Raw genomic sequence first — 14,204 nt, forward strand, 5'->3', positions numbered from 1 at the left:
TGCTATGTGAGGCTGCCACTCCTTCCAGACTCCTGGACAAAGTCCAGAACTGCTGGTGCCTGGTCTCAACAACAGTGGAGTCTTCATGGACTTGGGATTTGTTTTGTTTTGTTTGTCTTGTTTTTCTTTTTTGTTGTTTGTTTTATGTTGTTGTTTTAGCAGTGCTGGGGATCAAACCCTGCACATATACGCATGCATGCGTGCATGCATGCACAAACGCGTGCATGCATGCATGCATGCAAAAAACGCGCGCGCACGCACGCACGCACGCACGCACACACGCTCACAAGACAAGCACTCTACAACTGGATCTTTTAGCTTTGTTTCAGAACTTGGAAGTTTGTTTCTAGGTGTGCAACCAATAATCTGGATCTGGCAGGTTTCCTAAAAACATTCTGAGCAGTTCCATATTAATTTCAACAATTTCACCTTTGCTTAAAGTTAGCAAGATTCGGTACCTATTGTTTATGACTGAGAACCATGACCATTGCACTTCTAAGTCCTTGTCTCCCTGTTATCAGTAAGATAAACTGAATTTTCTACAGCTTGAAATATAAATTTGTAATGACTTAAGACAATAGGGGTGTGGTCTTTCCCGGTGCAGCCGCCATTGGAGAACAGCCATGGCTCGGCCCCACTCCATGGTCTTGGGCCTCAACAAGGGTCACAGGATGATGAAGAATGTCAGAAAACATACCAAATTTGTGGGGCATGATCTGGGAGTTATGTGGCTTGACACTTTCAGAGCAGTGTCCCATGAAGAAGCTACTCAAGGTCTCTAAGGGCAAGCAGGCCCTCAAGTTCATTGAATAGAGGGTGTGGCCACACCTCGAGCCAAGAGGAAGCAAGCCTGGAGAGCTGAGCAATTACTGGAGGCCTTGAGGAAAGCAGCCAACTGCTTCTACCTGCTGTGTCTCCGCCTTCAACAAACCTTTATACTGGAAACAGTCACACTTTCTGTGCCTCTCAGATTGCCTGAATTTTTCCCAAGATAAATTTTTAAATATTTTAAGCTAGGTAAAGATGGAAATACAATGTATCACGATTTGTAGGTGCATCAGCATGTGGATTTCTCAGGAAACTGACAATGTCTGCGAGGCATAGTGATACTGAAGGAAAAAGGGAAAATAACAAGCTTTAACATTAATTAAATATGATCAACAAGTTTACTTAGGAAGTCGTAGGTTACATAGTAAGGAGAAAACAGGATAAAAACCTGCCTCTAATCCCAGACAACAGGAGCCAAAACTGGACTACTGTCTTCTGTATACCTGCTTGCCCCTCCTTCTTTCCTGGAAAAGCATAGACAGTGAGCTCTGTTTGCTAAAGATAAAACTGTCTTACCTAGAAACCTGCAAATTTCAGTTTCTATGAAACTTAGCTCCAAGGAATATCTCCTTTAGGGTGAGGGTGAAAAGACTGCCGTAGAATGGTCAATGGTCACATAGAAAAGATTATGAAAATGCCTATATTTATGAAACATTTCTGATGGGGGCGGGGCCTCTTTAAGTAATAGCTAGAGGCTACATGGGTGCACTAATTAAGAGTTTTTCCTTTTGTCTCTGAGTGCTGAGAATTTCTCATTGGAGAAAGGTAAGCCTCCTTGATAATACACATCTGTAGTCCCTCCCACTTGGGAAATGAAGGCCAAGAGTTCAAAGTCAACCTTGAGTGCATAGCAAGTCTGAAGCAAGCCAGAGCTATAAGAGACCCTGTCTCAAAACAAACCACACACACACACACACACACACACACACACACACACACACAAAAACACACGAGACAGAAAACAAGAGAGATGAATCCAATCATCTGAGTTCCCATCTCAGGAAACTAAAGAAAAGAGAACAGTATAAACCCAAAGGCAGATAATCAAAGAAACAGTTTAATCAAAGCAGGAATCAATAAAAATGGAGATGGGAAATCAATATGAGAAGTCAAAAAAATAATATTAGAGGATTGAAGAGGTGACTCAGTGGTTAGGAGCACTGATTGCTCTTCCAGAGGACCCAGATTTAATTCCCAGCAACCGGGGGTGGGGGTGGGGGGTGGGTATTTTTCATGCAGGCAAAACACCTATACACAAAAAATAAGATAAAATAATTTCTTAAGACAAGGCACTCGTCAAACTACAAATTACTAACATTGCAAATGACACAGAAGCTGAATCTACCGGTCCCAAGGGTGTTAAAGCTCAATGATGGAAGATTAAAAACAGTTGCATGCCTACATATCTGTTACCTTAAATGAAATGGACTAATTCTTTGACAGATACAAACTATTAAAATGTACACGTAGAGAAAGTAAATCATATGAACAGAAAAAAATAGAGTAATAATTAATAGCCTTCCAAAAAGGAATTACCAAGTCCAGATGGTTTCATTAAAATTCTACTAAACAGTGAAGGAAAAAAATGATACTAAGTCTCTATCGTTTCTCATAGGAAACAGAAGAGGACAAGTATCTCATGATATCCTGTGAGCATCTCATAGCCCTGACACCAGAACCAGATTGCAACTAGAAAAGAAAACTACAGACCATCTTACTCATGAACACAGATGCAAAATATCACAAGCACAATTCACCCGCACAGAAAAAAGAATTTACATCGAGCGCCAATGGGTTTATTTCAGGTATGTAGCACTGATTCAAAACTCAAAAGTCCCCGGGTGTGGTGGCACATGCCTTTAATCCCAGCAGTAGAGACAAGCAGATCTCCAAGTTCAAGGCCAGCCTGCTCTACAGAGGGAGTTCCAGGGCCACCAGGACTACCCAGAGAAACCCTATTTAAAAAAAAAAAAAAAAAAAAAAAACTTTAAAAGTCAGTTCACAGAATCCATGATATCAACAGGTTAACAAAGAAAAAAATCATGTTCATACCAATAGATACAGAAATTATCTGATGAAATCCAACATCCATTCATGATTAAAAAACAAACCATGAAAGTTAAATGAAAAGGGAGTTTCTTACCTCGATAGAGAAAGCCCACATCCCACAACTGGTATTGTATGTACTTAATGATGAGATGGTAGACAATGCCCCACTAAGATCAGGAACATGAAAGGAGTTCTCTCATCATCCTGCACATCCCGGGTATAAAACAAGTTCAAAACTGGCCTGGGCTACATGAGACGATCTCAAAAACCAAAAGAACACAACATTGAACGTGTATGTTTGAAAAGAAGAAAGGTTTTGAATCAACCATCTGGAAAAGCTAATGGAATAAGATAGGGATGCAAAATTTAAATCAGTGGAGAAATGTAATAAAATTGTCTCATTTTTGAAGATGCCATGATTATGTTGAAGATCTTAAGAAACTGACACCCTCCCCACACAGGAGCTGGAGGAACAGCTAAGCAGGTAAAAGGACATGCTGTCCAGTCTGGAGACCTGAGTTCTATTACCTGGGACCTACATTGTGACAGGGGAAAGTGACTTTCTCACAAGTTGTCCTCAGACCTCCACATGTGCACATAGGTACATGTAGGTAGGTAGATAGATAGATAGATAGATAGATACATACATACATACATACATACACAGATAGATACATAGATAGATACATAGATAGATAGATAGATAGATAGATAGATAGATAGATAGATACATACATACATACATACATACATACATACATACATACATACACAGAGAGATACATAGATAGATAGATAGACAGACAGGTAGGTAGGTATGTAGATGGTAGATAGATAGATAGATAGATAGATAGATAGATAGATAGATGATAGATAGATAGATAATTTTTAAAAGAATTTACTTCAAAAGGTCCCCCAAAATTAACAATTACAAAGTAGCCTAGTACAGGATTATCATACAAAAATAATTGTTTTCAGATATGTTCCATATTCCACAAATGAGTAATCAGAATACAAAATCTAAAACACAATATTATCCACATGAGTAGCAACTAAATACTTAGGTATAGATCCATCAAAATATATACAGACTGTAAGAGGAAAACATACAATTCTGATGAGCAATATCGAAGACATAAGTAGAGGTACTTCATATTTTCAAGGATAGGAAGGCCAACGTTCCTCAGCTCAATCTACAGATTTATAGACAGGTGAAATCTTAATCAAAATCCTAGTGAGCTGTTTGGGGGATGGCATAAAAAGGCAAAGAAGAATCACAAGAAACACATAGAACAGGCAACACAATATTGAAGAAGAACAGAGCCAAAAGAGATGCTAGCTGATTTCAAGAGGACCATGAAGGTCACTAATCAAGATAGAGCAGCACCCAGGGTTGGGGAGATAGACAGATCAAGGGAACAAAACAGTCTAAAATAGACCCAGATAATATACACAACATATCACTGAGAAAGTAGAGAAAGAAATTCAATGGAGAAGTGCAAGTCATTTCAACTAGTAGTAGTGAAACATTGAGATAGCCTTACTAAAAAAAAAAATGAAATTCATCAATACATTGGAGGCAGAGCAGCGGATCTCTGTTAGTTGAGGGGGGCTACAGTGAGTCAGAAAGCAAAGTACAAGAAACTGTCTAAAAAAAAACAAAACAAAACAAAAAATGAATTCAGACTGTACTGTAAGCTTAAATATAAAAACCAAAAACTTCTATGGCTGGGGAGATAGCTAAGTGGGTAAAATTACTCTGTAATGTAGGGACCTGAGTTTGATCCCCCGGAACCCAAGTAACAAAGCTGGGCATAGCTGAACATTCCTGTAGTCCCTACACTGGGGAAGTGGGGACACTGGATCCTTAAGTCTTGCCAACCAATCAGCTTATCCAAAGGGGTAAGCTCCAGTGAACACAGAGAGCCTATCTCAAAAATGAGGTAGAAAACAACTGAGGAAGACACCTGAGGTAGACCTTCAGCTTCCTCATGCATACACACATTCATTTGCATGCATACAAACCCATGTCTATGAATACACACATGAACACATGCATACACAGATGCATGTGTACCTAATAGTACACCATGCAAACACACATGAACACATACATATGTATACATATATGAACACATACACGTGAATACATACATGAAAATATACACATACATGCACGTTGTTGTGTAACAGTTTCCTCTAAGAGCAAAACATCCCATTCTGCAGGAAGCTCCTTACACAGGAAGGTGAAACTCACAATAGCTTCAGGAAGTCCCTGAAACTAACCAGATTCACTAGGCCCGTTCCTACCAGAATAATTCATGAAAGCTGAGAATCCCCCGCAGGCAAAAGAGAGCTGAAATTCAAAGAAGACACTCAGACCAGTCCAGCTTCATGGAAGAAGCAGAAACCAGCTGAGCTGCCTGGAAGAGGTTTAGAACAGCTGAGGCACTAGGAAAGGACACTCTCCAACCTGTTGAGCTGCCTGCAGGCTGTGCAGTGAGCTCCAGGTTCCCGGCTTTGTGAGCTGTCAGCCATGCTGGGGTGGGCTCTGGTGATGCAGCTGTCTTTGAGTCATTTCTGCTCCTGTAAGTGACACCTCACCCATATTCCTGTAAGTAACCCCAATAAAACTCACTAGTTCACCAAATTGGACTTTGGTGATATCCGTACTCTGGTCTGTCATGGGACCCCTATCTGGAGTGAGTAGATGTGTGCGTTGCGTCTCCCCAGGAAACGTCTTGTCATAGAACATGTGCACAAATTGGTATACACGTGACTAATATGCATGCATACACACATGAACACATGATTATGCATATAAATACACATGCATATGTAGACACAAAAAAATAAATATACCCTAGAAGAAAATCTTTATGACCTTGGTTTTGGAGATGATTTTTCAGATACAAAACCAAAAGTATAATAATTAAAAGAAAAATTATCGAGTTGGACTTAGCTAAAATTAAAACTTGCTGTTCTGCAAGAGATTAATAAAAGCATGAAAAAGCAATCTGCAGTTGGGTAGAATATGTTCATAAAATACATATTTGATAAAGGCCTTGCGTTCCAGACTATAAAAAGAATTCTTCAAATTCAATATTAAGAAAATAACCCAATTAAAGAATTGGCAAGATATGTGAAAAATGTTTCACCAAAGAGGGCACCTAGATACAACATGAAAAGAGATCCAATTTCACATTGCACTAGAGAATTGCAAATGAAAACAATGAACCACCTCTACACACCTAAAACTAAGAGAAAAAGCACCTAGCAATACCAAGTACTGGCGGAATGCAGCACAGTAGGAGTGCACTCTGGTCTCTGTATGTAGTCCAAAGAGGTCCAGCCCCTTTGAGTGACAGCCTGATAGCATCTTACACAGTTCAGTATACTCTCAGACTATCAAGCAGTCACACTTGTATACACACACACACACACACACATATACACACACACACATATATATATATGCCACATACACATATATACATATATATATGCCACACTAATGCATGATGTTAATAGGTGGATGAGCGGTGACTGGAAATCCTGAACTCTGTTTAGAGATTGAAAACGGTGGTTTCTGTCTTGCTCACACTTCACACCCGCACCAGGTTAACTCCTTTTTCCTCCTTCCAAGGTAGTCTGGTGGGCAAAAGCTCCCTCTTTGAATATCACCAGCCACCATAAAAGAAAATACACAGAAAAGCTTTTTAAGGAGATGCATGGATGAGCTACGTGGTTCCAGCTCACGTTTCATTAACAGCAAGTCATCCAGCCACGCCCACCTTTAAAGGCATGGGAATGTAATTGTATCAAGTGCCCAGGGAAAGAAAGAAAAATCTGAAGCCCAGTCATTAGCCCTAATGACTCCCACTTGCTGTGCCTGGGCCAACATTGCCACCAAGAGACGCATGCTCAGAAACACACAGAGGAGCCCACGCTGGCTGTGGAGAAACATGGCGGCTGCTTGCGAGTCTTGCAAGCCCAGCCACTGACTAGCTATGCCTCAAGCAAGCCCCACCCCGCGTAAGCGCTTCACTACTCTGAAATCCCTCCTGAAAACCTTAGCTCTTTATGAAATTCTCCCTTGGCTTCAGACTCTCGCTATCAATTTACAAGAGGGAACATGTCCAAGGAGTGACAGAAGGAAGGAAGGCTGAGAAAAGTGTTTTCAAAAAGCCTCTGTAGGTAAGATCAAGGACCTCCGTACCAGCTTTCCCTCCGCCGAGCTTTGCTCAGCAGGCTGCTTGACCCGTCTCTTCACCCGTCGTCACAAAAGCAGATGGCGTGCTACAAAAGGACATGGTAGTCGTAGAGAATTATAAAGTCACGTTCTGTTGATGACGGCCCAGACTGCCTTAAGCATTCTGAAGCTGAGATGAGTGGAGGAAACCGTGTTACCAAGGACTACTTTGATTTGCATGTGACAAAAAATTCAGCTCAAAGCAGCATAAGCGTAGTAAGAATGAGCTGTTCTGTAGAACCAAGAAGTCCGAAGATGAGCTTACAGAATTGGCTTACTGTGATAAATCTACACCAGAGACGTTCAGGAAGATAGAAACATTGAGGCAGAAAATACCTCAACTACCAGTTTCAGCACGTGCCCAAGAATGCTAAGGATGCTCGTGGATTAGAGTCACACGACCATCCTTGAGCCAATCACTTACTATCACTGTAGTTACTGGATTGACATGGAATTCTTTTGTTGTTGTTATTTTAAGCGTCTGTTTATTGTAGACTTAAGGACCAGTTCCATAGCCTGCTATGTACAAAGTAAGTATTCCACCCCCGAGCTATTTCCTCACCCCTCAGAGTAGGTTTGCTAGAAGGGACATTGCCATTTCCTGAGTGAGGAAAAGATGGCTACAGCTATCAGAGCCTGCCATGCTAGCTGTAGAGTCCAGCAAATGTGTGTGTGTGTGTGTGTGTGTGTGTGTGTGTGTGTGTGCAAACGCAAGCCTTCCAGCCTCTGACTGCCCATCTTAGAGATAGACTGTAGTTGCAGGATTGTTCAAAGCTGACAGAGACAGTCTCCTAGAGGAGCAGCTCTGTCACCATTCTCCACCAACATGAGACATGAAGACCCTCTCCCAGCTCCTTTCCCTTCATTGAAAACCTCCTTTGTAATGTGCTGCTCACCTCAGGTCCCCCAGGAGAATCAGAATATCTTGGGGGGAAAGGCTGGTCTTTGCGCCTACCACATGACCCAGAAAGAGCCCTTTGGCTAATACTGTGAGCACATCCGGCTCTGTGAATCTACAGCTGGAGGAAATAATCAACTTCTAAGAAAAGTGATAGTGTTTGGACTTCAGGGTCTTTTTTTTTTTTTTTTAAACTTTGTCTAGGACAATTAAGAGTGTCTCCTAGAAAAGGAGAACAGATTTACAATAAAAGCAAGAACATGAATAAATTAACTGTGTGTGACCTGAATGAGCGATCAGACGGTGGCAGGTGAGCGAGTAAACAAAACAGGTTGATGCCGTCAGGAGGAACACTTGGATACAGCCTTCGCTTCTTGTTATTTGTCCTCGGATCTTGTTCACGGCGGCCACGTGATCCACGGACAGCGAAGACACATGGTAGATGCAGAGAGCTGCTTGGGTTGGAAGGACCCGCAGGGCTTTGATGAATGCAGTGGAACACAACCCAGGGCTTTAATTCCTGCGCAGGCCTGGAGAAGTCCATGACTTCCCCCTTCCTTAGCCACTGGTACCCTACTCATCTCACCCGCCCTCCATCTGGGAATGTGGGATTTCTCCATTTGCCCAGAGTCAAAGTCCCTCCCAGCCTTCCTCCTCGACATATGCAGGCGACACATTAGCATGGTAATGTCTCGTGCCATTAGTGAGTAACGTGCTGAATAATTAGGCTATGAAAATCTAACGGCAGGGATTTTTGTTTTATTAGCAATTTTCCATCCTATTGTGTTAATTTCGGCTCATGTCAGCCAGCTTTCTAAGTAAACAATGATCACAGGCAGACATCATTTCCCAACGCATTGTGCTGCCAGGGTGACTTAACAGACCAGAAAATGGCTTAAGTTGTCTTTTGTCTTCCAGTCTCTGCCTTCTGGTAATGTCACCATCTATCTCATCTCTGGTTTCTTGTGACCGTGGGCTGTTCATTTCCTTTGTGTGTCTTTGGCTCCTCTCCCTTGTCAGTCCACCCATCCTTCTTGCCCATTCTCATTTCCCTCTTCACCGACACTGGCTGCCGTCTCTTCCCCAGCACCTCTGTATGCCAACCTGCAATGGCATCTCCCTGCCGAGCCAACTCCTTTCTCGTAATTTCCACATTCATCCTTGCATTCGCTGGCCCTGTCCTTTCCTCTTTTCTTTAATTTAATAATAAATTAATAATTTAATAATACACTTCCTTTCACTTCTTTCCTTTTGCTTGTCTTCCCAGTGGGTTATCTTCTGATCATTCCATCCTCACCGGTCCTTCCACACTGCACTCCTCCCAGCTCTTGGAGCATCTCTGAAACCCTCAACACTCACTCAGCCTAACACAACACAGAGAGAGAGAGAGAGAGAGAGAGAGAGAGAGGCAGAGGGACAGACAGACAGACATGGCGAAGGGGGAGGGGAAGCACTCATTTTCTCTTCCCTGCTTGCAGAGATTCTTGGCTGGCAGATGATGGGCACTGGGCCCAGGCTCACTGGAAAGTTGATGCTTTCTCTGTGGCGTCCCTCTGGTCCTCACACACCTGCAAGTTTCTCCCGGAGCTGAGAATACGCTCTGCCACTTAGTGCATTACTGTTGTCCAGGTTACAAAAGCAGCTGCCGGATTCCTGAGAAACATAATGGAGAAAAGCAGCCATGACACTTACGTGGGACAGATCTGGTTGCTGGGGGCTGGGAGTGGTGGGGCTTGTGGTTGACCAGAGGCCCTCCTTGTCCTTCTCCTTCCTCTTAACCTCCAGGAAGTATCAGGCCTCCAACGAAGTATCAAATTTATTCGCCTTACTCAAATATCGAGGCCAAAGAACTAGAATAATGAGGCAATGCGGTCAATAACTCAAACACGTAATCTTTGTATCCATGAAAGACCAAGAGCCTGGCAGGCTGCCATCTGGGGCAGCCACTTAAGACAAGCCAAGGTAATCCATACTATTCATAATTAACTTGCAAAATGCAATATAATTACCATCCTTGCAAAGGACCATAAATATATTGTTTCCTTTGATTTCCCCAGCCCTTGGTTCCTCCCTCCCTTTTCTCCCCTCCTTCTATAGTATTTAACACATATAGAATGATTCATCAGCTTCTAAAACCTCAACTGGCTTAACATGTAAGGTTTTTTTTTAAACACTACAAAAACAATTGTGGCTCCGGTAAAAAAAAAAAAAAAAAAAAAGAAAGAAAGAAAAAGAAAAAAAGAAGAAGAAAAAGAAAAAGAGAAACCCAAGAAAGAGTACAATAAACTCGTGGAAGACGGAAATGCAAAAGGACGTAAGGTTTTTTTGCAGCTCTCTCACGTACCCAGAATTGTACATTCGTGAGGACAGCAAATGCAATAGGACATTGGAATGGAGAGAGAAAACGATTTGATGATATAAGATAAGCTACACACATACCTATACTTCTAAAGAGAAATAGCACAGTTTCCTGAAGACAGAGAAACTGAAGGCAGGCTTTAAGCACAGCAGACTGGAAAACCAAAGAGCACAAAAGAATCTGAAATGTTCATGAACTAGAATCACAGGACACGTGGCCGACTGTGATCACTACTCAAAACTAGGAGGCTAGTGGGCACTTCCAGCTTCTGTCATGGCAAAGCCACATAGCCAGCATCCCCCAGGCCTGGACCCCTAAGACCACTGTGCTTCATGTACCGTGGACCAGTACTAGAACCAGAAATGGACTGGATGACCTCACTTTTGCTTTCTTCCATCCTGCCTTCATCACATGCCCAGGCTGACGTCATGCATCAGACACTCCAGCGGCCCTGACACTGACTGGTGCACCAGCAAAAATCACCCACCCCGGCCAACTTCACCCTGCATTTAGTCCATCAGTATTCAACACCACAGTCAGGGCCCAAGCCAGCCGGAAGGAGGGAGGCCTGGTAGGGCTTCCAGGAAAACATAATCTTCGTTATCAGCCACAGGCTCTTGTTTCTGGTGCCTCTTCCTTCTGGTTTTATTCACAGCCACTGTAGCTGGGTGTCCACAAAGACACACTAAGTTTACTAACAGTCACTGCACAGGGAAAGCGCCTTTTCCTCTGCACACGTGCACAGCACCTTCCTTTAGGAAGCTGACTGTACTTGACAAATCCTGCAAACTCCTTTCTGCGTCCTTGCGTTTGCTGATGAAGAGGGCAGGCCTGTATTCCAGCTGCCTGGGCTAAGCTTTTTCACATAACAGCTGTATGACCTTGGCCTAGTCACCTGCCAGATGTAACACTACTGTCTCATTGGTTTTGCTGACACTGTCATTATTGCTATTATCTGGCCATACTGGCCCCCTTGCTATTGTTTGAGTAGACTCTTGCCTCAAACCTTTGCATTTGCTATTTCCTCTGTGTGTGTGTGTGTGTGTGTGTGTGTGTGTGTGTGTGTGTTTGTTGTGTTGTGTGTACCTATGAGGGGTGTGTGTGTGTGTGTGTGTGTGTTGTGTGTACCTATGAGGGGTGTGTGTGTGTGTGTGTGTGTGTGTGTGTGTGTGTGTGTGTGTTGTGTGTACCTATGAGGGGGGTGTGTGTGCAGGCACAGTTGTGCATGCATATGTGTGTATGCATATGGAGATCTGAGGTTGACCCTGGATGGCTTCTTCTATCACTCTCCACTTTAGTTTTTGAAACAGTCTGTCACTGAACCTGGAATCTGCTGATTGGCTGCTCTGGCTGGCCAGTGAGCTCTAGGAATCCATTTATTTCTGCCACAAGCACTGGGGTCACAGGCACGTGCCATTACACCCAGCTTTTACATGCGTGCTGGGAATCCAAACCCGGGTCTTAATACTTACTCATAAAGCACGTTACCAAGTGGGCAAATGTCTCCCACATGTCTCCTCAATGCCATAGCTTTTATATTCAGGTGCCCACGCCTGAGTAACCGTGTGTGGTTGGCTTCCCCAGCCCCTGCTGATTCTCACCCAGGTCCTCCTGCACACCTGGAACATCCTTTCCAGCATCCTCCGCTCTTGCTTCATTGTTCTTCCTGACATTTATCACACCCCACGACGTGCTAAACAGGCGTGGCTTTGCACTTTCAGCTGCCATGTGCCTTCTTAGAAGATAAGGTCCACGAGGGAGGAGAGCTGAGACTAGGAGCCCAGCTGGAAGTCCTCTCCAATTGGCATCGCCGGCCTGCCCAGTAAAGCTGCCCTGACAGGAGCAGTAGAAACCGCAAGGGAAGTGTTTCTCCACATGTACTCTGAACTGTGCGGCCAGAAGAGGCGACTGGAAAAGGGCAGAAGAACCAGAAAAGGACTTACAACCACCCCTGCCCCAAGGGCCAGCACCCCACACACACTGAGGCTGCCAAGGCCAGTGAGTCCCACTGCCCCCTCCAGCACACACTGCTGTGTAAAACCTACTCCAGCCCAGGAGAGCTGGGGACGTCGTCCCCTTTCAACTCAGCGATTCGCTCCCTAAGTATTCTCTTTACCTCTCATTTCCTATTATTTCTCTCTGCTCGTGCACATGCGTCTCCGGATGGTTTTGCTTTGCTTTGTCTGTTCAGTTAGGTTCTGGGACTGCTGTTCATGTTTCTCTGCCCAGTGTGCTGTAGGACACTCTTTAATCTTCAGCCATGTTTCATTTACTCCACCCCTTAGTCCTACATCTTTTCTTCCTTCTCTCATAATTCTCTCCTCTCTTTGTTTCTTGATGGTAACTTCTATACATTCAACAGTCTCTAAAATCCATGGGTCCTAACCACATCTCAGCTTTCCCTCCAGCTCAGCTGTTTTATCTTGTTTTTAAAGTGGATCTAGGATTTATTTCCTATCCTTCCCCACCCTACTTCCCTCTCAGTCCTTTTTTTTTTTTTTTTTTACATTTTTAGACAGGGTTTCTCTGTGTAACAGCCCTGGCTGTCCTAGAACTCGATTTATAAACCAGACTGGACTCAAACTCACAGAAATCTGCCTGCCTCTACCTACTGAGGGCTGGGATTAAAGATGTGTGCCACAGGCTCTCACTCCTGATCTTATTAACTAAAATCTGAATCCTTGTTTTTTCTTGTTTGTTTGTTTGTTTGTTTGTGTTTTTAATCCTCCAACAGTCGCTGGCGTCTAAGGGGCCACTGTTCTTTATTAGCTGGGATGCCAGCTGCACACTGGTATCATCAAACAGCCTTGCCTACTCTCACAGTTAGCGTCTTACTCAGGGAATAATGCAGAACTTACACTAGATACCCTGAGGTTCTGAATTAATTTCTGAACTAAATACTAAGTTCTACTGCATCCAAGTCCCTCTTGAACATGGCAAATACTACAACTAAAAGAATACATAGTTGATTTTTAAAAATAATAAACCAAGTAGTAAAATAACACCAGATGCTTAAATCCTAACACCAAGTAACAGAAGAAACATGGAAAAACAAATTAACTCCTTCGCCCTACTGTAATGGCTTCTAGTGTTAGTGAGTCAGATGAGATCCTGGACAGAGAACTAAGAAGAATGATTATAAGTTTGCTCAGATACACAAACAAATAGCTGAATTAAATAAGGAAGATGATGGATGATGTGAAAGAGGAATTCAGTGAAGAGATAAAAATACTAAAGGAAAAGTAATCTGAAACTCTGGAAATAAAAAAAATAGTCAAATTTAAAAAAAAAGCTTTTGGAGGAGGTTTAGCAATAGACTGGATTGAGGAAGAGACAGAATGCCTGAGATTAAATACAAGGTAGAGGAATGGGAATACTCAGCAAAGACAAAGATAAAACAAGAAGGAATCGGTGGGAATTCCAAGACACAAGCCACACTCTGAAAAGATCACACCTACTGGTTATACTCAAAGAAGACTGTCATTCTAAAGGCATAAGATACAAAATCAAAAGAATTGTAACAGGAATTTTCCCATGGTTAGGAAAAGAGATGTCAATGCAGAGACTTTTGGCTTTTAGGACGCCAGACAGCACCAGGAAAGAACATCCTCTCACCATATCACACTTAAAATAGTGAACATTCAAAACAAATGAAGCATGCTGAAAGTGGCAAGAAAGAAAATCAAGTCACAAAGAAAGGAAAATCCATGAGAACAATACCACATAAGACTCAAGAATAAACCAAAGCCAGCTAAAACTCAAGCTTTAAAAGCCAAAGGGGCTTGGAATTGTATATTCCATGTTCTGGAAGATAATAG

The sequence above is a fragment of the Peromyscus leucopus genome, chromosome 3 (genome assembly GCF_004664715.2).
Source record: "Peromyscus leucopus breed LL Stock chromosome 3, UCI_PerLeu_2.1, whole genome shotgun sequence".
Classification (NCBI taxonomy): Eukaryota; Metazoa; Chordata; class Mammalia; order Rodentia; family Cricetidae; genus Peromyscus; species Peromyscus leucopus.